Source organism: Thalassophryne amazonica, chromosome 23 (genome assembly GCF_902500255.1).
Source record: "Thalassophryne amazonica chromosome 23, fThaAma1.1, whole genome shotgun sequence".
In the NCBI taxonomy this organism is placed as follows: Eukaryota; Metazoa; Chordata; class Actinopteri; order Batrachoidiformes; family Batrachoididae; genus Thalassophryne; species Thalassophryne amazonica.
In genome coordinates, this window is record NC_047125.1 from 7,161,453 (window position 1) to 7,187,500 (window position 26,048).

General features: G+C 46.3%; 1 protein-coding gene across 6 annotated transcripts in view; it reads right to left on the bottom strand.

Annotated features, from left to right (window-relative positions):
• The window catches only part of nat16 (N-acetyltransferase 16), a 91,615-nt gene that overhangs the window by 6,085 nt on the left and 59,482 nt on the right, over positions 1 to 26,048 (bottom strand). The window lies entirely within an intron of this gene.

Below are 26,048 nucleotides of genomic sequence, written 5' to 3' on the forward strand. Positions count from 1 at the left end.
GTTTATTCAAGTGCCTCCTTATTGTGCATCTTGAAACAGTCACACCACTTTGTTTCAGAGAGTCCTGTATTTCAGCTGAAGTCATTTGTGGTTTATTTAATTTTATTTATTTATTTTGCATTCCAAACAATTTTTCTGGCAGTTGTTATGGAAATTCATGTTGTTCACCTGACCGCGGTTTGGTTTCCCTCATTTTCCATTTCTTGAATAAAGTTTGAAAACTGCATTCTCAGGTCCTTGAATATCTTTTTATATCCCTTTCCTGTTTTATACAGTTCAGTTAGCTTTTCTCACAGATCCTTTAACAATTATTTTGCTTTCCCCATGACTCAGAAACCAGAAATGTCAGTGCAGCACTGGAGGAAAGATGCAAGGGTCTGTCAGGAGCCCTAAAACTCCCTGATCTTTTCTACACAGACACTCATTTCAAGCAAACAGATCACAGGTGAGGATGGTTACCTTTAGTAGCCATTCAAACCTGTTTGTGTCAACTTTTGTGTGCATGTTATTAGGCCAAAATCATCAGGGTATGTAAACTTCTGATCAGTGTAATTTGGTTGGTTTCTGCTGTCATTATGATTTAAAAAGAGTAAGCATAGTTGTTCACAAATTCTACCAGAGTATATAAACTTATGAGCACAACTGTAGTCTCTCTACCTAGTCCTGGGTCTTTTCCAGAGTCTTCTCCCAGCTAGACATGCCTGGAACACCTCCCTAGGCAGGCACCCAAGAGGCATCCTTACTACATGTCCGAACCACCTCAGCTGGCTCCTTTCAATGAGAAGCAGCAGCAGCAGTTCTACTCTGAGCCCCTCATGAAAGACTGAGCTTCTCACCCTATCTCTAAGGGAGACACCAGCCACACTCCTGAGGAAACCCATTTTGGCCACTTGTACCTTCGATCTAGTTCTTTCAGTCATGACTCAACCCTAGTGACCATAGGTGAGAGTAGGAATGAAGACTGACTGATAGATCGAGAGCTTCGCCTTTTGGCTCAACTCCCTTTTCGTCACAACAGTAAGGTATAGCGAATGCAATACCGTCCCTGCTGCATCGATTCCCTGGCCAATCTCGTGCTCCATTGTCACCTCACTCGTGAACAAAACCCAAAGTTACTTGAACTCCTTCCCTTGGGGCAAGACTTCATTCCCTACCTGGAGTAGGCAGTCCATCAGTTTCCTGCTGATAATCATGGCCTCAGATTTAGAGATGCTGATCCTCATCCCAGCTGATCCACACTCAGCTGCGAACAGACGCAATGAATACTGGAGCTCATAGGTTGATGATTCCTGCTTGACCACATCTTCTGCAAAAAGCAGTGATGAAGCCATCAGCCCACCAAATTGAAGACTATCCTACCCCCAACTACGCCACGATATCCTGTCCATGAATATCACAAACAGGACTGGTGACAAGGTGCAGCCACGGCAGAGGCCAACTTATCAGGCTAACTTATAAAGTGCAGACCTGGTAACCCGCTTGATTACAAAAGTAAAGCTGCACCCGGCTGCATTCTCAGACAGAACTGCTACAAATGTTACTTTTTTGTGTGTGTATTCATGGCGCACACAAAGGGCCACTACAGCCCTCTTACGATGACCCCTTTCGTGTCCTGAAAACTGTTGACAAAACCTTCATCCACATTAACGAGGTCCACAAACAAAGTCCACATTAATGTGATTGAACCTCCACTCAGGTACAGGGAAGTGAGCCAGGGAAGCTTTGGAGTGGAGGTGGATCTTGGAGCACTGTCACTCACCACAAGAGGATTAGGTGAAGGGCAAGCAGCTCCCAGTCAAAAGTGCTATACCTACGCTCGCTGGAGCGTAACTGCTGACTAAAGAAAGCGAGCGGCTGCCAGGTGCCATTCACCCACTGTGCACTGTGCCCATAGTGTGGTTAGATGCATCCGTGGTGATGGCTATGGGGACATCAAGCAATGGGTGAGGAAGCACTGTGATGGCCGCTAAGGCACCTTTAGCATCTGTGAATGCTGCACCTCTCTCAGTGGACCAGTCCACCAGGTGCTTGAGCACGTTCCCCTTCAGGGTCTTGCGGTGGTAATCGTTCACCATTCCCATAAACTCTTGCAGGGCCCGTACCATGACTAGCTGTGGAAAGGTTTGGACTGCGTCCACCTTACATGGGAGTAGCACAGCCCCGTCCTTGGTGACACTGTGTCCCAGGAAGTCAATGGTGGTCAATCCGAACCGGTACTTAGCTGGGTTGATGATCAGCCCATGCAGGCTGAGGCATGCAAACAGTATCCACAGGTGGGACAAGTGTTCTGTTTGGGGGAGAATGGGCCACAAGGATGTCATCCAAGTATACAGGAAGGGAAGGTCATGTAGCACAGAGTCCATGAGGAGCTGGAAGGACTAGGAGGTGTTCCTAAGGCCAAACGGCATCTTCAGGAACTCAAACAGTCCAAAAGATGTGATCAATGCTGTTTTGGGGACATCCAGCGAGTGGACCAGCATTTGGTGGTATCCACGGACAAGATCTACCTTTGAGATGATGACCTTACCCGCCAGGTGCACTGAAAAATCCTGGATGTGGGGTACTGGGTAGCAGTCTGCTGTCATGGCATTAAGACAGTGGTAATCACCGCAAGGGTGCCACCCCCTGCCAGGCTTGGGAACCATGTGAAGTTGCAACGCCCATGGGCTGTTGGCGTGACGGATAATGCAGAGGCGTTCTATGTTGTCTAACTCAGCTTTGACAATGCCAAGTTTGGCTGGGTCGAGACGCCTCACCCAGGAATACACAGGCGGTCCCATGGTGATGATAGGGTGCTCTACTGCATGCTTGGTGATGGAGGATGAAAAGGTCAGCTGCATGAGTGCAGGGAATTCCCTGAGCAGACGGTGAAACACGTCAGCCTGCAACAGCACACTGGACAGTCTGATGGAGTCTACACAACTGAGGGTGGAGCTGTATGAACAAAAGGTGGTGGTGTCAATCAAGCACTGGTTTTTCACATACACTTGTAATACATAAGCACACAGAAAATCTGCACCCAGGAGAAGGACAGCAACTTTAGCCATGATGAAGTCCCAGCTAAATCTCTGACCCTCAAAACATAAGTCCACATGTCGAGTGCCATAAGTGCCTATGGGGCTGCCATTGGCGGCTTCTAGGGTGGGGCAAACCCATCTGCCAGGATGTCCAGTCTGGAAGCGGGCAGCATGCACCTCTGTGCAGCAGTGTCACACAGGAAATCACAGCCAGAGACAGTGTCTTGGATGAACAGTAGCCTGTCAGTACGGCTGATGCTCATGGTCACTACTGAGTGCCGGTCCCGATGTTTCTCTTTCCGCTGAAAGCCCAGGGTGGGTGGCAATGCTTGGCTCTGGATCCAAATTTAGCATGGTAGAAACACAAGCCGGGTTCAGGATGCTGCCAAGGCAAAACAGGTACCGTTGCCATGAGTGTTGCATCACTTGATAGCAGCATTGGCGTCTGAAAGGTGTGGGCCAGGGCTGTCGTGGTGGCGTTCGCAGGGATGAGTGCCACAACAGCAATGCTGTGGTGTTGACCAGCCACAAAAACTTGTCCGATTCATTTGCCAGCACGCCGCCGTCCATGATGGTGGTGTTGGCCAAAGCAACATGCGCCTGAGGGGGGAGCTGTAGTAAGAAGAGTTGCACGAAGAGGAAATCGATCTTGTGCTCCTCCAGGAGCTATAACATTGTCCATAATCTCAGAGGGTTTGCTGTCCCCCAAGCTGTACAGAGAAAGTTACCTCTCAGCATCAGAAAGTTCAAACGTCTTTAAAAGGTGAGCCTTGAGAGCTACATATTTATTCCAGCCCAGTCTCATGTTTTTTTTTTTTTTTCGTTTTTTTATTCGTGCCCCTGTGATGAAATGAGTCAAATTTTCGTGACGGAGCTTTTTTTAACTCACTATTCCTAACACTACTCCCACACCCAACCCTAACCTTAACCATAACCTAATCTTACTCCTTCCCCCCACCCTAACCTGTGGTGAGACAGCTCCTCGCTCACCCTATGAACTTTTGGAACCTTTATTGCACCTTGATTGTGATATCATGTACACTTCTTTTGAGCTGGCGGTGCAAATGGACCCGGTGTCCCATCGAGATGAGGTGCATCGCGATGCATGCACACATCGCTCTACCCCGGACTTGAAGACGTCACCTGTCGAGATGAGGTGCCTCGTGCAACTGCACATGGGGAGATGATGCAACTTGCTCGATGTGCAACTGCGCATGCGCATTTTGTTTTGTTTTTTTGTTTTTGTTTTTTCTGTCAAAGTTTTTTTTTTTTATTAATTGTGTTCAGTGTATTTATAGCCTAGTAAGTAAAACATTTTCTGTATTTTACGTTAGGAGCATAAATGTATGTATATGTATATTTTGCCTGTCGAAATAAGCTAACTCCAGGTTAAAAATACTTATCGTTTTATAGTGAGTAGATTTTATACATTACTACGTTCAGATGAGCAATTTATACATTTACTTGCCCATCAAAATAAGCGAACTTCGTCAAGTAATTTTTTCAGTGCACACATATGCAGTTACGCGAGGAACCTCATCTCGACGGCGCACCTCATCTCGACAGAACACTGGCTGTTGTACGTGTACTGCGACTGCTGTTGGAGGACTTTGGATTGCACATGGACTTTGGCGGAGTGTGAGTCAATTCGCCATTTAGCCCTCATTCGCCCTGTAGTGTGAAGGGTGACTCGATCGTGACTTTCAGCCAGGATTCGACGTGGCCGAACATTTCATACAGCCCCTCAACCGCAGTCCAAATGGTATGACTTGCCGTACAAATGTTACGACTGCAGTCAGATGGTGGTACAACCTCATCTTGACCACTGTTCAATTGGGTTTCCAACACGAGCGTGCCTCGACTTTGGTGTGCATGTGCTTTGGCCAGACAGCTGTCCTGACTGCTGTACATTCGAATGAGGCTCGACTTTTCACAAATGTGTTCATACCCTCCTTTGTGCACCATTCGGTCTCATTTGTGCTATATCTGAAGGGGCTTTAAGGTAAGTGTCTGGACAGACTCTCTCCATGCTATCAGACACTCGTAATGATGTTTTTGTCTATTCAGAGGCAACAAACAGTGGTTTATGGTGAAGTGTTTAGTTTGCCCAATGTCCTTCCATTGTATAGTTATGTAGTCAGTGAGTTTTTGCATTCTAACTGAGTAGTGGATCGATTTTTATGGCTTCTGTCCCCATTGGACAGTTGAACCCAACATCATCTAAAAAAGTAGCCCAGGTTGAAAAAAATCCCAGATGTCCCCTTTACATAATGTGCACAAACAATTGTAGCAAGTCCAGGGAACAGTGGGTGTTGGTCATAAATGTGGTGGACATTTCTTGTAGAGGTCAAAATGGGGTCAGCTGGGGTGAAAATACAAAAATGGTAAAATCCCAGTGAAACGGATACCAAATTACTCATGATGTCATAAAGAATCAAAATATATATATATCATTTGCCCCATCTCTGATTCTCCCTTATATCATCATTACTGGAAATTTGGAAAATCAATGCACTTCAGGATTCAGATGCCTAATCATTTTTTTCTGACATATTTTCAAAAACCCAAATGGCCTTTTGGCTTCAGTTACATTAAACCAACAAACAGATGCAGGCGAAAACATGTTTTCTCTGTCCGAGGTCTCAAATCCATTGGCTTACGTCAGTGTTTTTCAACCTTTTTTGAGTCGCGGCACCCTTTTTATATTTACAAAATCCTGCGGCACACCACCAACTAAAATAATATTATAATGCCATTACCTCTGGTTTTGCGCAAAACCCAATTATCGCAATAGAAAATCGATACAGAAAACATCGCATTTCGAAAATCCTCAAGCATTTTGCGCTCTGATCTCAAGTAGGGCTGTCACGATTAGAAATTTCTGGAGACGATTAATTGTCAGACAAATAATTGCGATTGACGAATATATTGTCTATTTTTTTTTTCTTTTTTCCCCTTCTTTATATTCTACTATTGTAGTATAATTACACAACTCTGGAAGAATGTTTGGCTTCTGTGAGTGGAGAAACAGAATGGTGCAACATTTTTATTTTTATCTTCATTTTACATACAGTCCCAACTTTTTCTGATTTGTGGTTGTTTCTGTTGCATTTCTGAAATTGTTTCTCCTCATCAGTCACGTTTTGTGCTTAAACACTGCATTAAGCTCAAGACTGAACAAATAAATACCTTTGGAAAATAACAGCTGTTAAAGTTCAGAGTTCTCACCTGCTTTTTGTGATCTGTGCGTCTGAACATTTTTTTTTTGTGTGTGTATCTCAGTTCATTCATATATTCTCATTTTTTAAATATGTTTTTAAAGATATTTGACCGTTTATTTCATCTCATGATCTCATAAATTCAGCATACGACGCGCACATGGTGTGAACAGGACGGTAACGGCAGAATCACACCTTTAGAGAAAGTTCAGAGAGAAGTAAAAGCTTCACGTTTTCGTTTTGTTAACGTTCACTCCATTTAAAATCCTCTCTCTGCTCAGCGCTCGCTGCGCACTGAACGTGTCGCGCCTGCATTCAGGAATCTCCCTGACCCACCCCCTCCCCTCCCTCACCTACCCCCTCCCTCGCAGTCTGCAGCCTGTTAACTCCGCGCGCGTGCACACACAGGCACAGACACACACACCGACAGCTCCGCATTTTAGACGGCTTTTGAAGGAGACGGCACTGTTTTAATCGGCCGTCAGCCTCCTTGTTATTGTCCCGCCTTAAGACGAGAGCGAGGCTGCAGCACAATGACGTCAGATTCTGAGTCGTTTTATGCTTTGTGGATAAAATAAATAATTCACGGTAATCGCGAATATGAAAAAAAATCGCGAATATGAAAAATACCCACGGCACCCCTGACGATCGATCACGGCACCCTAGGGTGCCGCGGCACCCCGGTTGAGAATCACTGGCTTACATAGACCAGGCTTATGTTCATTGTCATAAAAAGGTTCGGGGAAGTTGTTGGTTTATGAAGTACAATACAGTAACGCACAACATGTTCCGATAATCGATCAATGGACCATGAGAGCTGTGGGGGCATTTGTCGTGAAAACACTGTCTGGTCGAAGCAGACACCCACCCAGGGCACTGGTATTTTTCCATTGAGCTTGGAGAGGAGGTTGGCAGCGTAGAGTGGTCCTGCCAATGACAGGCACACTCTTTTGTTTTTGTTTTTCTCCCTCTCGCTCGCTCTCACCCACACACACACATTCATTGATTCATTCTTTTATTCACTCTCTCATGCTTTTGCTTCCTTCCTCTTTTAACTGGCAGTTTACTCTGAACAAAGTGGAATTTGGCACATTTACAAAGACGTGCCAAGATGGCTGGCACAATGGAACCTTTGCTTCTAAACTGTGTTTTATGAGCAGTGGTACTAAAGAAAGACCAAAATGTGTGTCAGACTGTGACAGCCAAAAAAAAAAAAAAAATCCAACCAAGTTTCAACAGAACCCCAAACCCTCAGCCTTTAAATGAATATAATCATCTACCTTGGACTTAACATACGATTTTGAGATGAGTATGAACAGAATTTCCAACATTTGCCACTAGTTATCTAACTTAATTACTAATTTATTTAAATTTACTTCTGACTCAAATGTTTTGTTGAGTTCTTTGTGCATAACTACAGTTCTCTGTGCAGTTTGACTTGAGTGGCTTACATTGGGAATACCTCCTGGACATGATCTTGGTTTGGCTGCAACCAAAAGTCAGGTTACCCTCTTTGAATTTGGGTAGACACCATTCGCTGTTTTACAGTTGTGAATCTTGCGCCATCTCACGGTCCGTGACTCGTTTGTGACCGGAGGACCTATATTTGTGGCCGGGACGGTGGTGGAATTCAAACACCGGACTGCTTGACCTGAAGACGAAAACTCTACCAGGTCAGCCAAAGGGGAATTCCCCACTAGCCAAGCTAGCAGGAACATCTTTTCAATCTGGACGCCACCTTGCTACATATTTCCCCACCATTTTTAACTTCATCCTGAAGTCACAGGTGCATTTAAGCATGTTCTGCAACTACCCAGTCAACTGCTACATGCTGCCGACAACGCCAGTTTGTGACTGGAAGACCCATCTTTGTGGCCTGGACGGTGGTGGGATTCGAACACCGGACTGCTCAAACTCAAGATGAAAACTCTACCAGGTCAGCCAAAGGGGAGTTCCCCACTAGCCAAGCTAGCAGGAACATCTTTTCAATCCGGACTTCACCTTGCTACATACGCGAGAGGTCAGTTTCAGCAGAGTTCCAGTTCAGGGCTCAATGTAAACAAATCATGTGAAGTGTGGACAAAAACAAAACATTGCGGCACCGCAGAAGTCCATCACTGCACCTCCTCTACATAACCCTCTCAACTTGGGAGAACGTGTCATCATCGTAATTGCCCGTGACCTCGCTGGGCCAACGCAATCCACATCCTCACTAGCCATTATTTACATGCGCTGTGAGACGCCGGAACTCTGCTGGCGCTGTGGTGCATTCTGGGATTAGCAGAGGGCCTCCAGGGGGATTATGCGAAACATTGAAGTACTGAATGACTAAGAAAAGGCCCATTTCCACCACAGGAACTTGTGGGCCAATTTAGGGAGCTGACGATTTTGCGCATGTCTCCACTGACCCTGACAAGGGATTTTGTGGAACCTTTTTCCAAGCCAGGAAAGTCTCTCATACAGTCTGTGCACTACTGACCAGGAGTTCAGTGAGGATTTGAATCCTTCGGATGGGAAGTCTTTGTCAGCAGACCTGGATACCCAAACACACTGCAAAACAGTGCAAAAAAAAAAAAAAAACTATTGTCAGAATAGCAAAAACTGTAAAACTAAAGTGCAGAGAAAAAAAGAGAAAAGTAATGCAGGACTACTAGTGTCTGAACGACCACAACAACAAAGGTGGCTCATACCGCAAAACTAACGGAATACTGTGCCGCAGACCTCCATTCATTGAAACGGGGACAAAAAACAATGCTTTTTGGTTTCATGACAGACAGAAGAAAGAATTGCAGTCAAGTAGCCTGAGGGCAGGTAAAAAATTAATAAAATATAGACACTTTACAAGTTTGCATTACCTAGCAATGTAGTGGGAAGCCAAATAAGCATAAATTACTCTTCCTTTTGCCTTCTGACTAGTGCACTAATGCTGGATTCTATGGGTAGCAAGCAAGCAAACTTTATGTTGCTTTGCATCTAATGCTGATGATATCTAGTAAACAAATTGATAGCTAGTAAACAAACACTAAGGTTAACATTTGTTTACTAGCTATCACTAATGCTAGTGATAGTTAATCTCATGGACAGATCGCCAGCAAGAGGACATATCCACCGTCCACTCCTCATGGATGGATCGCATGAGCGACCGCGACTGCAGCTCTGCAGCTTTCTTTCACCTACAAGTTCTCTCATGATTGTGGCACATCAAATAAATTCCATTAACTCCTGCTCACGGACCGATCGCCAGTGAGAGGACATGTCCACCGGCCATTCGTGCGATTGCCGACTGCAGCTCTGTGGTGCTTTCACCTTCTTAAGTTCTCTCACGTTTGTGGCACATTAAATAAAGTCCATTAACTCCTGGAAATAATGTATTTCCAATGTGTCAAAGCCATTTGTGTGTCCAGGCAGTCTGTAACAGCATCATGGAGCCAAGGTTCTCCTTCTGCACGCAAGGTTTCTCCCTTCTCGCTCCCTGCACACAAGTTATGCAGCCAATCCTGCATACTAGATATGCAGCACACTGCAACTCTATGCAAGCCCGGTGTGAAAGGGGCTTAAGGTTCAGTGTTATGGTTAAACACTAATGTTATGGTCTACTAGCATCTAATGCTAGTGATAGCTAACATTTGATTACTAGCTATCATTAGCATTAGATGCTTGCTGTCATTGCAAGCTCGGGGATTCTTTACCACAGCGGAGACACAACAGCTCAGAAGGCCAATTAGTGCAAAGAGTGCAAGCTCTCTGGTATATAGAGCTATGGGCTAAAACAAGAGCACCTCTTATCCAACAAGAACCCTGACTGGAGACCATTTTCCTATGTGGTGTGTGACTCAAGGCACAGAAAATAGCTCTCTCTAACTAAAGTCCTTAGCCCAGTCCATGCCATAGATACTCACTGATGAAAAGCAACGATACCATCACTGGTGGCAAATTGAGCACCATTTCTTCTAGTAGCTCAAATGGGGCTACTGAAATGGCAATGAGTGCCATGCAGCCGTAACTGCGAAGAAACTGCAAAGTTGGAAAACCTTTTCCTGAAATGTTGTTAGACCCTCTAGTGAAGTGGTACACTAAATCACCATGACTGCACATGCAACACAAACATCTTTGGGAGATCTAAGTTGAAGAAAATACCTTTATCAACATCGTGAGCAAGAATTTGGAAATACGTGCAGGATATGTTGGCAAAAGAGAAGGGTTGCATCATTATCCCAGTGCAAGTGAGATACAGTAAGACTCGCATATAATGGATTCAGGTGGCCCTGCGAATTTTGTCAGTTATAATCACACTTGACATTTCAGGCCGGGTTCAGACAAATATTTCGAATCATACTCGCCTTCAGGTCGGGTTTTTTTAATTGACAAAAAAAAAAAAAAAGAAAATGCAAGAGGATCAAATGGCTTTCTTCCTATATGTGGAGGAGGGGGGATTTGTTTAGCTGCATCTTGCTCCATTCTCTGCCCCTAACAATGCCTCTGTTATTTCCAATGGGAATAACAGGCATTGACGCCAATGCGGTTTGGGCCACACATTTAACAGTGTTGGACAGAAACATTTGGGTTGGGTTGGGTTCGGTCACTATGCCGTTGGACATGGTTTGGCTTTTGACAGAAATATGAGGCCCGAATGGCACTCTATTGGCAATAATAGCATTTATTGATCAGAAAGTTCAAACTTGACTATCTAGAGGAAGTAAAAGTCGTAACAAGGTTTCCGTAGGTGAACCTGCGGAAGGATCATTGACTTGCTTGCCTCTACTGGTGGTTGGCTCTCACTGCGGTATTGTATCACTTCCTGTTCCGGAGCACAGCGGTGTTTTGCTGTATCTGTTAGCTCTTTAAACTGCGCAGTTAGATTGATCTAGTTAACTAGATAACGATTTGTTTCACAGTGTAATCTTCACGTGCCTTAACTAAAGCACTCCCTCTGGTGAATCACCTCTAAATTATTTACACATTATTCACTTTGTGTGTTTTTAGGAATCCGCTAGCTTAGCGCAGCTACTAGCTCTTAGCTGGTTTAGCATGGCGGCTTCTCCTGTCTCTCCTGCACTTTTCTGCTCTGGGTGTGAAATGTTTAGTTATTCCTCGGCCTCCTTTAGCAGTAATGGTACTTGTAATAAGTGTATCTTATTCGTAGCTTTGGAGGCCAGGCTGGGCGAACTGGAGACTCGGCTCCGCACCGTGGAAAATTCTACAGCTAGCCAGGCCCCTGTAGTCGGTGCGGACCAAGGTAGCTTAGCCGCCGTTAGTTTACCTCTGGCAGATCCCGAGCAGCTGGGAAAGCAGGCCGACTGGGTGACTGTGAGGAGGAAGCGTAGTCCTAAACAGAAGCCCCGTGTACACCGCCAACCCGTTCACATTTCTAACCGTTTTTCCCCACTCGACGACACACCCGCCGAGGATCAAACTCTGGTTATTGGCGACGCTGTTTTGAGAAATGTGAAGTTAGCGACACCAGCAACCATAGTCAAATGTCTTCCGGGGGCCAGAGCAGGCGACATTGAAGGAAATTTGAAACTGTTGGCTAAGGCTAAGCGTAAATTTGGTAAGATTGTAATTCACATCGGCAGTAATGACACCCGGTTACGCCAATCGGAGGTCACTAACATTAACATTGAATCGGTGTGTAACTTTGCAAAAACAATGTTGGACTCTGTAGTTTTCTCTGGGCCCCTCCCCAATCGGACCGGGAGTGACATGTTTAGCCGCATGTTCTCCTTGAATTGCTGGCTGTCTGAGTGGTGTCCAAAAAATGAGGTGGGCTTCATAGATAATTGGCAAAGCTTCTGGGGAAAACCTGGTCTTGTTAGGAGAGACGGCATCCATCCCACTTTGGATGGAGCAGCTCTCATTTCTAGAAATCTGGCCAATTTTCTTAAATCCTCCAAACCGTGACTATCCAGGGTTGGGACCAGGAAGCAGAGTTGTAGTCTTACACACCTCTCTGCAGCTTCTCTCCCCCTGCCATCCTCTCATTACCCCATCCCCGTAGAGACGGTGCCTGCTCCCAGACCACCAACAACCAGTATAAATCTATTTAAGCATAAAAATTCAAAAAGAAAAAATAATATAGCACCTTCAACTGCACCACAGACTAAAACAGTTAAATGTGGTCTATTAAACATTAGGTCTCTCTCTTCTAAGTCCCTTTTAGTAAATGATATAATAATTGATCAACATATTGATTTATTCTGCCTTACAGAAACCTGGTTACAGCAGGATGAATATGTTAGTTTAAATGAGTCAACACCCCCGAGTCACACTAACTGTCAGAATGCTCGTAGCACGGGCCGAGGTGGAGGATTAGCAGCAATCTTCCATTCCAGCTTATTAATTAATCAAAAACCCAGACAGAGCTTTAATTCATTTGAAAGCTTGACTCTTAGTCTTGTCCATCCAAATTGGAAGTCCCAAAAACCAGTTTTATTTGTTATTATCTATCGTCCACCTGGTCATTACTGTGAGTTTCTCTGTGAATTTTCAGACCTTTTGTCTGACTTAGTGCTTAGCTCAGATAAGATAATTATAGTGGGCGATTTTAACATCCACACAGATGCTGAGAATGACAGCCTCAACACTGCATTTAATCTATTATTAGACTCAATTGGCTTTGCTCAAAATGTAAATGAGTCCACCCACCACTTTAATCATATCTTAGATCTTGTTCTGACTTATGGTATGGAAATTGAAGACTTAACAGTATTCCCTGAAAACTCCCTTCTGTCTGATCATTTCTTAATAACATTTACATTTACTCTGATGGACTACCCAGCAGTGGGGAATAAGTTTCATTACACTAGATGTCTTTCAGAAAGCACTGTAACTAGGTTTAAGGATATGATTCCTTCTTTATGTTCTCTAATGCCATATACCAACACAGTGCAGAGTAGCTACCTAAACTCTGTAAGTGAGATAGAGTATCTCGTCAATAGTTTTACATCCTCATTAAAGACAACTTTGGATGCTGTAGCTCCTCTGAAAAAGAGAGCTTTAAATCAGAAGTGCCTGACTCTGTGGTATAACTCACAAACTCGCAGCTTAAAGCAGATAACCCGTAAGTTGGAGAGGAAATGGTGTCTCACTAATTTAGAAGATCTTCACTTAGCCTGGAAAAAGAGTCTGTTGCTCTATAAAAAAGCCCTCCGTAAAGCTAGGACATCTTACTACTCATCACTAATTGAAGAAAATAAGAACAACCCCAGGTTTCTTTTCAGCACTGTAGCCAGGCTGACAGAGTCAGAGCTCTATTGAGCCGAGTATTCCTTTAACTTTAACTAGTAATGACTTCATGACTTTCTTTGCTAATAAAATGTTAACTATTAGAGAAAAAATTACTCATAACCATCCCAAAGACGTATCGTTATCTTTGGCTGCTTTCAGTGATGCCGGTATTTGGTTAGACTCTTTCTCTCCGATTGTTCTGTCTGAGTTATTTTCATTAGTTACTTCATCCAAACCATCAACATGTTTATTAGACCCCATTCCTACCAGGCTGCTCAAGGAAGCCCTACCATTATTTAATGCTTCGATCTTAAATATGATCAATCTATCTTTATTAGTTGGCTATGTACCACATGCTTTTAAGGTGGCAGTAATTAAACCATTACTTAAAAAGCCATCACTTGACCCAGCTATTTTAGCTAATTATAGGCCAATCTCCAACCTTCCTTTTCTCTCAGAAATTCTTGAAAGGGTAGTTGTAAAACAGCTAACTGATCATCTGCAGAGGAATGGTCTATTTGAAGAGTTTCAGTCAGGTTTTAGAATTCATCATAGTACAGAAACAGCATTAGTGAAGGTTACAAATGTTCTTCTTATGGCCTCAGACAGTGGACTCATCTCTGTGCTTGTTCTGTTAGACCTCAGTGCTGCTTTTGATACTGTTGACCATAAAATTTTATTACAGAGATTAGAGCATGCCATAGGTATTAAAGGCACTGCGCTGCGGTGGTTTGAATCATATTTATCTAATAGATTACAATTTGTTCATGTAAATGGGGAATCTTCTTCACAGACTAAGGTTAATTATGGAGTTCCACAAGGTTCTGTGCTAGGACCAATTTTATTCACTTTATACATGCTTCCCTTAGGCAGTATTATTAGACGGCATTGCTTAAATTTTCATTGTTACGCAGATGATACCCAGCTTTATCTATCCATGAAGCCAGAGGACACACACCAATTAGCTAAACTGCAGGATTGTCTTACAGACATAAAGACATGGATGACCTCTAATTTCCTGCTTTTAAACTCAGATAAAACTGAAGTTATTGTACTTGGCCCCACAAATCTTAGAAACATGGTGTCTAACCAGATCCTTACTCTGGATGGCATTACCCTGACCTCTAGTAATACTGTGAGAAATCCTGGAGTCATTTTTGATCAGGATATGTCATTCAATGCGCATATTAAACAAATATGTAGGACTGCTTTTTTGCATTTACACAATATCTCTAAAATTAGAAAGGTCTTGTCTCAGAGTGATGCTGATAAACTAATTCATGCATTTATTTCCTCTAGGCTGGACTATTAGGCTTAAAACTTTCCTTTTTGCTAAAGCTTATAGTTAGGGCTGGATCAGGTGACCCTGAACCATCCCTTAGTTATGCTGCTATAGACTTAGACTGCTGGGGGGTTCCCATGATGCACTGAGTGTTTCTTTCTCTTTTTGCTCTGTATGCACCACTCTGCATTTAATCATTAGTGATTGATCTCTGCTCCCCTCCACAGCATGTCTTTTTCCTGATTCTCTCCCTCAGCCCCAACCAGTCCCAGCAGAAGACTGCCCCTCCCTGAGCCTGGTTCTGCTGGAGGTTTCTTCCTGTTAAAAGGGAGTTTTTCCTTCCCTCTGTCGCCAAGTGCTTGCTCACAGGGGGTCGTTTTGACCGTTGGGGTTTTTACGTAATTATTGTATGGCCTTGCCTTACAATATAAAGCGCCTTGGGGCAACTGTTTGTTGTGATTTGGCGCTATATAAATAAAATTGATTGATCTGCGCGGACAGGACGCTGGTGGAGAGCGGAAAAAAGAGGAGGGGGGCTCGCCGTTTATCTGAGTGAGAGATGGTGCAGCGCAGCTCATATTCACGTGAAGGATCAGATCTACTCCCCGGACGTGGAGCTACTCGCGGTGAGCATGAGGCCGTACTATCTCCCGTGGGAATTTGGGAGTGTGATTATGCTCTGCGCGTATATTCCTCCCTCTGCAGACGCCACCGTTGCCTGTGAGTGGATCCACAGTACAGTCATGCGGCTGCAGACACAACACCCCCGCACCCTCCTCCTCATCACCGGGGACTTTAACCACATCTCACTCTCCGCCACCCTCCCCACGTTCACCCAGTACGTCATGTATAAAACCAGGGACAATAGAATACTGGACCTTTTTTACGCTAATGTGGAGGACGCTTACACCTCCACCCCCCTCCCCCCGCTGGGATGCTTGGATCACAATCTCATCTATCTGCTCCCCCAATACACCCCGAGGGTGAGAAGAGAACCAATACACAAAAGGTCAGTGAAACTCTGGACTGAAGAGGCCACTGAGAGCATGAGGGACAGTTTCAGAACCACAGACTCTTATTTCAAAACTCTTATGGTGAAGACATCAATGGCCTGACCCAGTGTGTTACTGTCTTCTGTGTGGACTTCTGTGTGAACTTCTGTGTGGAGAGCACTGTGCCTACACGGAGGGTACGGTGCTTTCCCAACAACCACCACTGGGAGACCCCCGAGCTGAAGGTCCTGATGAACCAGAAGAAGAGGGCTTTCAACTCGGGAGACAGAGAGGAGCAGTGTAGAGTCCAACAGGAGCTCCAGTGGAAGATCCGTGCAGCCAAGAAGGTGTATGGAGGGAAGATGGAGGAGCAGCTGGCCCGGAACAACATCAGAGATGTGTGGAGATGCCTCAAGACCGCCTCCGGATTTGGGCAGGGTGCCAGCAGGACTGCAGATGGAGATTCTCTGTTTGCAGAGGAGCTAAACAGCTGGGACTGTATTCAGCACCAGCCCACCTCAGTTCACACCTCAGCTTCCCCCTCCCTCCCCCCTCACTGTAACTCCAACCGAGGTGAGAGGCCAGCTCCTGTGGCTGAAGCAGAGGAAAGCAGCAGGACTTGATGGGATCTCCCCGAGGCTGCTGAGGACCTGTGCAGATGAGCTCTGTGAGGTCCTCAGCTACATCTTCAACATGAGCCTCAGCCTGGGGGTGGTCCCCACCCTGTGGAAGACCTCCTGTGTGGTCGCGGTTCCCAAAACACCGCACGCCAAGTAACCGGCCCACTACAGACCAGTTGCCCTGACCTCCCACCTCCTGAAGACCATGGAACGGCTCGTCCTGTCTCACCTTCGCACTGTGGTGAGCGACATCCTGGACCCACTGCAGTTCGCCCACAGGCCCAACATTGGGGTAGATGACGCTGTCGTGACGCTGACGCAGGTGTGGATGGACATCTCGCTGCCTGGACCATCGACTACCTCACTGACCGCCCGCAGTACGTGCGGCTGTCAGTCTGAAGTGGTAAGGTGCAGCACCGAGGCCCCCCAGGGCACCGTCCTCTCGCTTTTCCTCTTCACCCTCTACACCTCGGTCTTCACCTACAACACGGACAGCTGCCTCGTGCAGATGTTCTCTGATGACTCTGCCATTGTGGGTCGCGTGTCTGAGGGGAACGAGCTGGAGTACCGGTCGGTCATCATGGACTTTGTGGACTGGTGTGAGCTCAACCACTTGTGTCTCAACACCAGTAATACGAAGGAGATGGTGATCGACTTCAGGAGGAAACCACCACCTCACTCACCGGTGAACATCCAGAGGGAGGACATAAAGATTGTGGACAGTTTCAAATACCTGGGTGTTCACCTCAACAGCAAACTGGACTGGACTCACAACACCGACGCCCTGTACAAAAAAGGCCAGAGTTGCCTCCACTTCCTGAGGAGACTGAGATCCTTTGGAGTGAGCAGGCCTCTGCTTAAGACTTTCTATGACTCTGTTGTAGCCTCTGCTCTCCTCTATGCTGTCGTCTGTTGGGCCCCAGGCAGCACAGAGCGGGAGAGAAAGAGACTGAACAAGCTGGTCAGGAAGTCCAGCTCTGTCCTGGGCTGTGCTCTGGACTCTCTGGAGAAGGTGGCTGAGAGGAGGGCGTTAACCAAGGTCAAATCCATCATGGACAGCTTCTCTCACCCTCTGCACTGGACTGTAGTGGAGCTGAACAGCTCATTCAGTGACAGGCTGAGGCACCCTCAGTGCAAGAAGGAACGATACCGCAGGTCGTTCCTCCCTGCTGCTGTCAGACTGTACAATAACACTGTGAAATAACCACATGCAATAATATGTCCACAATCACATGCAGTATTAATATGTCCACAAACCATGTGCAATAACAACTTGTTTACAAATCCCTGCACTAATGTCACCTTACCACATCTAAACTCCATTTCACATATTGTAAAGAAGATGCTCCTATCTCTTTTTCAATCCCGATCATGTTTGCATATGTGCATATGTATATGTGTATGTATATAGGTATGTGTGCGCATATGTGTATGCGTGTGTGTGTGTGTGTGTGTGTGTGTGTATATATATATACATGCATATTCTATTTCTACCTCATTTCTTATGTCTTGTACTGTTACAAGTATTATTATTGCTTATCTTGTACATGCTGTTTGATGAACATTTTCCTCTACTTGCACCCATCTTGTGTGTTTTTTAAGAGCTGACGTAACGTGAATTTCTCCTCTGTAAGATCAGTAAAGTTTATCTTTATCTTATCTTAATGTAGTTACACGTGATTTTGGGACATTTAATTGGTCATTCATGCTACCAACATCTTTGCAACAACTCCCCAACTGCAAACTGCAAATTCTCTTTAGTTTGGATGTAACTGTAAGAGTACTATAATTTGCAAATCCCCATTTAATGTGGAACCTATATTCAAGATTAGTCAATCAGTTACCAAAGCATTGCTCAGTGACCAATATAAAATCCGAGAAGTATTCACAGCGCTTTGTGGAAAAAGCCTTATTCCAAAATGGATAGAATTAATTTTTTTTCCCTCAAGATATTACACACAATACCCCATAATGACAATATGAAAAAGGTTTTTTTTTTTTAGATTTTTGCAATTTTATTTAAAAAAAAAACCCAAGAAATCACATGTACATAAGTATTCACAGCCTTTGCCATGAACCTCAAAATTGAGCTCAGGTGCATCCCGTTTCCACTGATCATCCTTGAGATGTTTCTACAGCTCAATTGGAGTCCACCTGGGGTAAACTCAGTTTATTTGTATAAGGTCCCACAGTTGACAGTGCATGTCAGAGCACAAACCAAGCATGAAGTCAAAGGAACTGTCTGTAGACCTCAGAGACAGGATTGACTCGAGGCACAAATCTGGGGAAGGGTACAGGAACACACGTCTGTTGCACTGAAGGTCCCAATGAGCACATTGGCCTCCATCATCTATAAATGGAAGAAATTTGAATCCACCAGGACTCTTCCTAGAGCTGGCCGCCCGTCTGAACTGAGTGATGGGGGAGAAGGGCCTTAGTCAAGGAGGTGACCAAGAACCCAATGGTCACTCTCTCAGAGCTCCAGCATTCCTCTGTAGAGAGAGGAGAACCTTCCAGAACCTTCCAGAAGGACAGATGGAAGCCACTCCTTCATAAGAGGCACATGGAAGGTCACCTGGAGTTTGACAAAAGGCACCTGAAGGACTCTCAGACCATAAGAAACAAAATTCTCTGGTCTGATGAGACAAAGATTGAACTCTTTGGTGTGAATGGCAGGCATCATGTTTGGAGGAAACCAGGCACCATCCCTACAGTGAAGCATGGTGGTGGCAGCATCATGCTGTGGGGATGAATGCAGCAATGTACAGAGACATCCTGGATGAAAACCTGCTCCAGAGCGCTCTTGACCTCAGACTGGGCAACAATTCATTTTTCAGGAGGACAATGACCCTAAGCACACAGCAAAGATATCAAAGGAGCGACTTCAGGACAACTCTGTGAATGTCCTTGAGTGTCCCAGCCAGAGCCTAGACCTGAATCTGACTGAACATCTCTGGAGAGATCTGAAAATGGCTGTGCACCGATGCTCCCCATCCAACCTGATGGAGCTTGAGAGATGCTGCAAAGAGGAATGGACTAAACTGCCCAAAGATACATAGGTGCACCAAGCTTGTGACATCATATTCCAGAATATTTGAGGCTGTAATTACTGCCAAAGGTGCATCAACAAAGTATTGAGCAAAGGATGTGAATACTTTTATAAAGGTGATTTCTTAGTTTACTATTTTTAATAAATTTGCAAAAACAAACAAACAAAAAACGTTTTTCATTTTGTCATTATGGGGTGTTGTGAATAGAGTTTTGAGAGGAAAAAATGAATTTATTCCATTTTGGAGGCTGTAACATAACATGTAGAAAAGTGAAGCGCTGTGAATACTTTCTGGATGCTCTGTACAAATGCAGTCAGAACAGCAAATTACCCACACAAGGAGTACTTTGTTGGCACAAAACCAAACACTCTTAAGCCTCTCAATACATATTTTATGAAGTAGTGTCTGGGGGATCCTTGAGCATTGCTGGAATGAGTGTGTTTAATTTTGTAAAACTGTTACTTTGACAGACTAAGATGAGTCGTACTATTTGCATTTTGAGTGAATGTCAGCTCTTACATTATGGGCATGTGGCCCAAGGTGGTTCTATAGCGATGTACATGTGGCAACACGCGACACCAATGGATGCTCCCAGTCCTGACCCATCCCGACACTGTCTAAAATCTAAATATTGTATTCCCTACTCAATATACTGGCATATTTACCCTACACAATGGAGGCCAGAAGGGTATTGTAATCATTTGTGTGTGTCTGCCTTTCTACAAGATAACTCAAAAATGGATGTGCAGATTATGACCAATTTTGACAGATACATTCATTGGGTGAGTGTCTGCAGACCAGATAACTCCGTGGGATAGGAGTCAGGCTGTGGTGTCATAGCCTGTCTCAATTCGGGGGCCGTATCCTTCGAAGGCTGCATTCGTTGACCCCATACATCACTGTAGCGCAACTTGTGTCTCATTTTGAAAAGCTCCTTGGAATGTGGCCGATGAATCCAGCCTTCTTCATCTCGAAAATGAAAGATTCAACAGGTGTATCCTTCATGAATCCATGACAAAATCCCAACAGAAAATATCCCAGTGGACAGAATCCCAACCCCTTATTACAAAAATGGTCAAAATCCCTGTCTCATTCCAAAGTCTCATCTCACTTGAACCCTAACCCTACATTAATGTAGTACACTAACCCTAATCCTATTATATTTTATATTTATATTTATTCATGAGACGTGAATTGTGTCCACTTTTGAAATAAGGATTTGGGATTCTGTCCACTGGGATTATGTCCGTTGGGATTTTGTCCTGTCACCATCCTTCACAGTTCACTGTGCAGTTTTTGTTTTCAAGACAGAATGGTTGGTAAAAATAGTGGAAAAAAAAAAAGGTAGGACAGGGGCAATTTATTCTAAATATAAGTATTAAATCATAGGTTTTACAGAGAGTTTTATTAAAAACAGGCCAGGGGATGGGTACATGATGGAACGTACATCTGATGGTGGTCTATGCGCAGTTTTTGCGTCATCTGATCGCAGTCTACATATTCTGACGGTGTCAAAACAGCATCTAAAACGATCTGATCGCGGTTGATTGAGCTCTGAGATCGATCAGTCACAGCAAAGCCTGCCAGTATGTTGTGCCACTGATGTCCACCTCCACTAGATCCCGGCCAGGGAGGGTGAAGGAAATGTTGATATGTGATAACATGTATCTGGCACACATGAATCATGTGCAGTAGGTGTGAACAGGGTGCAATCAAACCGAAACTACCGTGTGCCACTGCGCCTCTAGGTGGTATCAGGTGGCAGTAATGCGTCATCGTAAACATCGGAGCCGAACGGATCTCACCACTGTAATACACATTATTACTTGATCACCATCTAAACGCTGTAGGAGGTGTGACATGGAACTGTATCTCCAGGTGCATGACAACATTATTAAACATGAATCTCACCTCCGGCATGGAACCAGGAGTGTTCTACAGCGCTGGGGTGGACAGGAACCAGGACCACAGCCTGTGGTGAAAACCCTCTCACCCGGCTGCTGTGTGCTGCAAATAACCATGCAAAAAAATAAATCTCATGTGATAATCCAACCGACATCACAGTGGACAGACTTGCATTGTGCTGCTGAAGTGACCAAAAAAGAAAAAAGAAATTAAAGTTTGCTGGAAAGGCTGCGTCTGACGCATGGTGTGATGTGTGCTGCAAACTTTCAGCAACGGTGTCTAGTGGCTCTCGCACACATACGCGGAGCTGGAATGATCACTCAGTTGTGTGTTTCTGTGTGTTCATAATGGCTGCTAAGTGTGCGCGTGTGCCACTAGCAACCTTTGCTGAAAGTTTGCTGGCAGTGGGCCAAGCAGTCAAACCATGCCGGCTTTTACACATATGGTGTGAGTCCGGTCCATACGTTTGTTGTATTGCACTGACGTTTGGACATCAGGCAGTCTTCAGCGCCTTTTATAGCCATCTGACGGCAGTCTGTGTCATCTACCTGTTGTCCACAAACACTTTGGATACCATTGTGCAGGTGTGGACGAGGTAATCTGGATGCGTTCTCCTCTTTCCTTCCAGACTGCATCCGATTATGGCATTTTTTTGCCGTTTCGGCCTGGTTCCTGCACATTCTTGATATGTGTGACGGGGACTTAAGTCTTTGTTTAAATCACTCATTAAAACACATACAGTATGGAACTGTGAGGTCAATCTGCGTGGTTGGCAGTTGTCATACTGTGAAGTCATGAATCAGCAAGTCTCTGTTGTGTGGGCCGCCAGAAGAGGAGGTACTGCTGGCCCACCACCAGAGGGCGCCCTGCCTGAAGTGCGGGCTTCAGGCACGAAAGGGCGCTGCCGCCACGGACACAGCCAGGGGTGACAGCTGTCACTCATTATCTCTTGACAGCTGTCACCCATCATCCCACTCCATAAAGACCGGACGTCATCTCCACCTCGTTGCCGAGATATCGTCTACCTTAGGAGGTACTTTGTTCTCAGCTATTATTTTGTCTACCACAGACAGTGTTTGCTTGTGATATTTTTGCAGTCGGTTTTGTGAGTGCTTGCAGCTGGAGGCTGGGTTTGGACTGACATCTTCACTCCAAACTTTTGATAAGTACACATACTACTGCACGTGCCAGCTTTTCTGTATGAGAGGTGGAGGTGGAATTTCCACCATTGTTTGTACTGGGTGTTCACACACCCACATCTGATTGTCTCTGCTCCTCGCCAGCAGTACCGGATCCGACACGCGGAGACGGTGGCCACCTGGGGTGTTCGGGATTTGGCGGCTCCAGTATTCTCCAGGTTCGGTGGCGGAGGAAATCATGTGGTTCCGGTTCTTCTCAGGACAGACGTCCTCTATCCTCGAGCCTGCCCACACGTCACCCTTGTTAATTGGTTATTGTACACATTCTGTAATCTGCTGTGTTTGGTTGTGCTTTTCACAACAGTAAAGTGTTCATATTTGACTCTTTCATTGTCCGTTCATTTATGCCCCCTGTTGTGGGTCCGTGTCACTACACTTTCACAACAGGATATCTCGGCCAGCGTCATGGATCCCGAGGGGCGTCGACCATCTGTTGGACAGCCAATGGGAGAGCAGGATGCACTGGCGTCTGCAGGAGGCGTGATTGGTGAGTTGCAGCACATCCTCACCGCCTTTATTGCTCGGTTGGATCTGCTGACCGAGCAAAACGTCATCCTTAATCGCAGGATGAAGGCTCTCACTGCACAGGTGGAAGCGCGTGCTCAGGGCGCTGCTGCAGCTCCTCCTCCTGCCGACCCAGTGCAGAATATCAACGTTCCACTGGTCGTTCAACGACCCCCCCCTCCTTCCCCTGAAGCATACATAAGTCCCCCAGAGCCGTACGGGGGCTGTGTGGAGACGTGCGCGGACTTTCTTATGCAGTGTTCGCTCGTCTTTGCACAACGTCCCGTAATGTACGCGTCTGACGCCAGTAAGGTGGCTTATGTCATTAACTTGCTTCGTGGTGAGGCACGCGCTTGGGCTACGGCGCTTTGGGAGCAAAATTCACGGCTCCTTCTCACGTATGCTGGGTTTGTGAGGGAAATCAAAATGGTTTTTGATGACCCTAATAGAGGAGAGACCGCTTCAACAGTGCTGCTGTCGATACGGCAGGGGCGTTGGAGCGCAGCGAAGTATGCAGTCGACTTCCGCATCGCGGCAGCGCGAGCCGGCTGGAATGCTGTTGCGCTCCGCGCCGCCTTTATAAACGGACTGTCTCTGGTCCTTAAGGAGCACCTGGTGGCGAAAGGACGAACCGCGGGATTTGGATGGACTTATCGATCTCGTTATACGGTTAGACAATCAGTTAGAGGAACGCCGTCGGGAGCGAGACGAAGGACGTGGCCGGGCACGCGCCGTCCCTCTCCCTTCCAGGTCTGAAACGGATCCGCCCTCCCCACGCTCCACAGCCGCAGCGCTCCGTGGGGCAACAGCACCCCCTGCTGACATTGCTAGGGAGACGGGCAGGGCCAAAATAAGATCAAATGACAGACTGAGGAGGCTGGTCCACGGGGAGTGTTTTTTCTGCAGCTCAAAGGAGCATATACAGAGAAACTGCCCCAAACGGCCAAAACGACAACACTCGCCTTTAGAGACTGGGCTAAAGGGGGGTCATAACATGCACGTGGGACACACACGTATTGCCACACGACTCCCAGTTACAATCCTGAGTGGGGATTTAACCCTTCAAGCCCCAGCACTGGTGGACAGGGGGTCAGAAGGGAATCTGCTGGATAGCAGATGGGCTAGGGAAGCAGGGCTCCCTCTGGTGGCGCTTCCTTCACCATTGCAGGTGCGGGCACTAGATGGCACCCTTCTCCCTTTAATCACGCACAAGACACAACCAGTAACTCTGGTGGTGTCTGGGAATCATCGGGAGGAGATCGAGTTTTTTGTGACTCCTTCTACCTCACGTGTGATTTTGGGCTTCCCTTGGATGTTGAAACACAATCCCCGGATTGATTGGCCATCTGGGGTGGTGGTTCAGTGGAGCGAAACCTGCCATCGGGTGTGTTTAGGATCCTCGGTTCCTCCCGGTTTACAGGCTAAGGAGGAGGTCAAAGTCCCTCCCAATCTGACAGCGGTGCCGGTTGAGTACCACGATCTTGCTGACGTCTTCAGCAAGGATCTGGCACTCACCCTTCCTCCGCACCGTCCGTACGATTGTGCCATTGATTTGATACCAGGCGTGGAGTTCCCGTGCAGCAGGCTGTACAACCTCTCACGACCTGAACGCGAATCAATGGAGACCTACATCCGGGACTCATTAGCTGTCGGGTTGATCTGAAATTCCACCTCCCCGATGGGTGCGGGTTTCTTTTTTGTGGGCAAGAAAGATGGCGGGCTCCGTCCATGCATTGATTACAGGGGGCTGAATGAGATTACGGTTCGCAATCGATACCCGTTGCCCTTGTTGGATTCCGTGTTCACCCCCCTGCATGGAGCCAAAATCTTTACAAAATTGGATCTTCGGAATGCGTATCACCTGGTTTGGGTCCGGAAGGGAGACGAATGGAAGACGGCATTTAACACCCCATTAGGTCACTTTGAGTACCTGGTCATGCCGTTCGGCCTCACTAACACCCCCGCAACGTTCCAAGCTTTGGTAAACGATGTCTTGCGGGACTTCCTGCACCGATTCGTCTTCGTATATCTGGACGATATTCTCATCTTTTCCCCGGACCCTGAGACTCATGTCCAGCATGTACGTCAGGTCCTGCAGCGGTTGTTGGAGAACCGGCTGTTTGTGAAGGGCGAGAAGTGTGAGTTTCACCGCACTTCTTTGTCCTTCCTGGGGTTTATCATCTCCTCTAACTCCGTCGCCCCTGATCCGGCCAAGGTTGCGGCGGTGAGAGATTGGCCCCAACCTACAAGCCGTAGGAAGCTGCAACAGTTCCTCGGCTTTGCAAATTTCTACAGGAGGTTCATAAAGGGCTATAGCCAGGTAGTTAGCCCCCTGACAGCCCTGACCTCTCCTAAAGTCCCCTTCACCTGGTCGGATCGGTGCGAAGCCGCGTTCAAGGAGTTGAAATGATGGTTCTCGACTGCACCAGTGCTGGTGCAGCCCGACCTTAGCCGCCAGTTTGTGGTTTAAGTGGACGCCTCTGACTCAGGGATAGGAGCCGTGCTATCCCAGAGCGGAGAGACCGATAAGGTTCTTCACCCGTGTGCCTACTTTTCTCGCAGGTTGACCCCAGCTGAACGGAACTATGACGTCGGCAATCGAGAACTCCTTGCAGTGAAAGAGGCTCTTGAGGAGTGGAGACACCTGTTGGAGGGAGCGTCTGTGCCATTCACGGTTTTCACTGACCACCGGAACCTGGAGTATATCAGGACCGCCAAGCAGCTGAACCCCAGGCAAGCCCGCTGGTCACTGTTCTTCGGGCGTTTTGACTTCCGGATCACCTACCGCCCCGGGACCAAGAACCAGAGATCGGATGCCTTGTCCCGGGTGCATGAAGATGAAGTCAAGACTGCACTGTCAGATCCACCGGAGCCCATCATTCCGGAGTCCACTATCGTGGCCACCCTCACCTGGGACGTGGAGAAGACCGTCCGGGAGGCCCTGGCATGGAGCCCGGACCCCGGAACAGGGCCGAAGAACAGACTCTACGTCCCACCAGAGGCAAGAGCTGCTGTCTTGGATTTCTGTCACGGT